Source organism: Pelophylax lessonae, assembly GCF_965119305.1.
Source record: "Pelophylax lessonae genome assembly, chromosome: 2".
NCBI lineage: Eukaryota > Metazoa > Chordata > Amphibia > Anura > Ranidae > Pelophylax > Pelophylax lessonae.
The window spans coordinates 723,974,920-723,979,696 of NC_138769.1; positions in this window are offsets into that span (position 1 = coordinate 723,974,920).

The window sequence follows — 4,777 nt, forward strand, 5'->3', positions numbered from 1 at the left end:
CTACAACTAGCATCAGGTAACTCTTCTAACCTGATGTGGCCTGCTCTAAAGGGGGATCTATGAGGGGACCTGCTCTACTAAAGGGGGATCTATGGGGGGACCTGCTCTACTAAAGGGGATCTCTGGGGATGCTGGCCTGCTCTAAAGGGGGATCTATGGCAACCCTGCACTAAAGGGGATCTATTCCATAGATCCCCCTTTAGAGCAGGGTCCCCATAGATCCCCCTTTAGAGCTCAGTTCCCCTGGATCCCCTTTAGGACAGGCCCAGGCTCCCCATAGATCTCCTTTAGAGCAGGGTCCCCATAGATCCCCCTTTAGAGAAGGGTCCCCATAGATCCGCCTTTAGAGCAGGGTCACCATAGATCCCCTTTAGAAAAGGGTCCCCATAGTAATCGTGATGCATCGTGATGCATCTCGGAATCGAATCGTATCGAATCGCGACCCTAATAATCGTAATCGCATCAAATCGTGAGGTAAGTGAAGATGCGCAGCCCGACTAGTTTTCCTGAAGATCTCTAACCAGCAGCTACACTCGGTCAGCAACTCTGGATCCTCTGCAGCCCAGCTCAACCTCTGCAGGAGGAGAGACAGCTGTCCGCCTTCTCCTGGGACTTTGCTCCCGCCAAAAGACCCCCGTCACATGCTCCCCACAGATTTATTCCCAATCTCAGGGTGCACTGCAGCAAACCCCACCCACTTGGACAGTCATAAACCCTTCTGTGCTTTTGGCTAGGTTTCCTCCACTGTCCAACAAGATCTCTCATTGAATACAGTGGGGAGACTCCCCAGACTCAACAGGCCACACCTGGAGGCATATGACAGCAGCTAACTGATCCAGCCCCCCTGATAACAGGGCCAATATATGCTTTTTCTCTAGCACCTACCTAGGAGGGTGCTACATACAACGACCCCCCCCCCCCCACCAAAAATGAGCCATGTCCCCATTGGCTCTGGGGCAGCAAATCCGTGCCCTACCACTAAACTACCTAATGCAGAGTCAATAGAAAGAGTGAGTGCAGCATTCCTTTACAGCAGTCCACCAGCACTCTTCCTTGTCTTGAGACAGGAAAGGTCACTGGAGTGACCCATAGTCCTGCCAAGTCAGGGTTGTCTTTTCTTCAGGGGTCTCTTGTACAAGAGTACCCCCCTTTTCTTTGCCAGACCTTCTGGATGCACCGCCCATTTTTGTAATGATCACCCGTGTAGCCTTGTTTTGGCCCATTGGCCCAAAGAGAGTTCCACTGAACTGTAAAGTATTTGTAATCCAGGGATCCCGGCCCGATGGCCCAAAGGGTCTGTGAGATACTGACTGTTGCAAAAAGTGATGAACAGGGGCAATAGTCCCACTCCCAACATCAAAGAAAATGATCAATTTTTTTCTTCAAATATAGTACTCTGAGTGGGGGACCCTCACCAGGTTCCCCTGACTGTCCCGAACTCGAATTGACCAAGCCTGGCCAGTTTCGTCTGGGCGGCAGACTTCCACTCTGTCCACATATATATGGACCGCCCGAATAACCACTAGGTTTTGACCGCTGTAAACTTATCCCAGAGATCAGCTCTCGTTGAGTCTCGGGGTTTAGGAACAAATAGGAAATCCCAAATAGCTTAATAGCACCAAGTCTCTCTTTTGGACTCAATTTCAAGCATGATCTCCCTGGGAGCATATGGGTAGTCATACCCGTATTCCATCGCTATCTTGCGCTGCAGCCACCGCTGCATTCTTGAAAATCTGAGGAGGGTCTTCCTATTTCCTCTCCAGGCTAAGTAGAATGGGGTCTCCTCTCGCCTGATGAGGGAGCTGTAGGCCTCATTCTGATCCCAAGCCCGGGCATAGTTCGTGGGTGTGGTTAGGACCAGTGGCAGCTGGTGCTCCATGGGCCGGGGGGGGGCGGCAGGCGGACCGCACCATACCTCCCTGGACCACACACCATACCCCCCCCCCCCCGGACCACAGGGACACAGGACAGGACCCCGCCCCCCCCGCTCACTCACCCTGCCTGGATATCTGCAGCAGCAGGCGGCGGCGGCTTCGGCTTCTTCCCCCTGTCTTCTGCGTCTCCTCCCTCCTCCTCCATGCCCAATGGCATAGCTTCTCTTTTTCGGCCATTTGGGAAAGGGTCTCAAGACCTGCTTCTGATTGGCCAGGAGGAAGATCCGTGTGACAATAGCGAATTTTCATATACTATTGTCACACAAATGGGTGGGCTCAGGGGGCCATGCTCTACGCCCCGAGCCCACTCTTTTTTTTTGCCTGTGAGAGCCTCTGTCACATGGTTGAAAAAAAAAGCCCCACTGAACTCCATGCGTCCAGCGCCCTGCATGTAGATTAGGAGGCCGGACGCATGGATAGGGTGGGCGGCAGGGGGAGGGAGCCCATCATCTGTCAGGACTCCAGCAGATTGCAAAGCACTGTGGGACATGTAGGCTCTATCACCAGCGGCCCCATATCAATCTCTGGGGGCAGAGACTACACTACCCAACCTGCCACAGGAGGAGATGGACAAGAGGCTACGGGGGGTGGGGGGGCGTAGGTTCACTCCACAAGGCAAGAGGACAGAGAAAATGTAAGTGTTTGCGCTTTACATTTAAGAGCATGAGTGTGAGGAAAACTCATCTGGTGAGTGTATATGCGATGGGGAAGCATCTGGTGAGTGTATATGTGATGGGAAAGCAGTGACATGTGTGCCTCGCTTGGTGTGTTATGAAGATTGTATGACCAGTATGAATTTGGGTACAGTTTTTCCACTACAAAGATGGATTGAGAGATTTTAAACACATGAACTCTTTAACTGACAATTGCGTGGCCATGCGACGCCGTACCCAAATAAAATTGATGTCCTTTTTTTCCCACAAATAGAGCTTTCTTTTGGTGGTCACCTCTGTGGTTTCTATTTATTGCGCTATAAACAAAAAAAATATATATTTTTTTTACTTTCTGCTATAAAACATTCCCAATAAAATAAAAAATATTAAAATCTATTTTTTTTTTAATCATTTTAGGCCAATTGGTGGTATTTGATCACCTGTGCGATTTTTATTTTATGCGCTATAAACAAAAAAATAGCAACAATTCTGAAAAAAAATTTCCGCTATATAACATTCCCAATAAAAAAAATTATATAAATCAATTTTTTAAATCATTTTAGGCCAATTTGTATTCCGCTACATACTTTTTTTTAAAAAAATCCCAATAAGTGTATATTGATTGGTTTGCGCAAAAGTTAGCACATCTACAAACTAGGGGGAAAATGTATGTTATTTTTTTACTAGTAATGGCGGTGATCAGCATTTTTTAGCGGGACTGCGACATTTTGGCAAACAAATTGGACCCCTAACTGACATTTCTGACACTTTTGGGGAGGGGGGGGGCAGTGACATCACTACAGTAATCAGTGCTAAACATATACATTGTTACTGTACTAATGACACTGGCAGGGAAGGGGGGTTAACTCAGGGGTGACCAAGGGCTAAGTGTGAGCCTAGGGGAGTGTTTTCTAACTGTATGGGGGAGGGACATGTGAAATGAACACAGAGACCTGTGATCCTAAATAGGAGGGTCACAGGCGCTCTGTGATCATTTCAGAGAGAAGAACAGTCAGCTGTGTGTACAACAGCAGACCGTTGTTCCCTCTCAGCGGTGAACGATCGAGGGATTGGCATCCCCGCTGCCTAGTGGGGGCCCCCAGGAGCGCAACCGCGAACCAAAATACCCATACAAAATAACAAAATATACAAGTAGGCACTTTGTACCCACTTTTAATGCACAGAGAGGAAGAGGTGGAGCTCTAAGAGGAAAAGGTGGAGCCTAAAGAGATGTGTGGTTTACAGATGAAAGGGCTGGTCTGAAACAGGAAGGGGTGTGGCCTTGACAGGAAGGGGTGGGTCGCAGTTAAATTAGGTGGTGCATGAGTTTAGTCCGGCCTATGGCTGCCCAAAACCTAAATACACCACCAGCTCCATGATGTCATCATGGAGGAGTGGAAGAGGACTCCAGTGGCAACCTGTGAAGCTCTGGAGAACTCCATGTCCAAGAGGGTTAACCACTTAAAGCGGAGTTCCAGCCTCAAAATTGAAAAAATTGATTTTGGGCCACCTGAAAAAGAAATGGATGCTCCCGATTTTTTTGTTTTTGGTCACTTACCTTGATATTGAAGAAAATATACTCACCTTCCTTCCACTTCTTCCCTCTGCAGACGCGGCCCGCGCCGTCACTTCCGGTTTGCGATGACTCCTGGGAGCTGAACGTCATCGCTCCCAGGAGTCAATGCTCCTGCACCAACCCCGCTCGTCACTTCCGGTGCAGGCACGGCATTCCCTGCTAAACAGCTTCTGGGCATGCCCAGAAGCTGTGGAGGGATGCCGCTCCTGCACCAGAAGTGACAAGCAGGGCCGGTGCAGTGTATTGTGGGACTCCGACGTCACCAAAGAGGACACTGAAGAGTGGCCCACACCTGAGAGGGCAGCACTGGAGAAGAACTTTTCAAAGGTAAGTATTTCTTCTTACAGGTAAGTGCGACCCGGGACAGTTCAGAGGCTATCCATTGTGGAATGTACTAGCCCTGACTATCCCGGGGGTATTTTTATCTAAATTTGACCCCCGAGGCCGGAACTCCGCTTTAAGGACCGAGCCCATTTTTGACACATGTTGTTCACAAGATAAAATCAGTATTTTTTGCTAGAAAACGACTTAGAACCCCCAAACATTATATATTTTTTTTTAGCAAAGACTCTGGAGAATAAAATGGCGGTCGTTGCAATATTGTTTGTCACGCG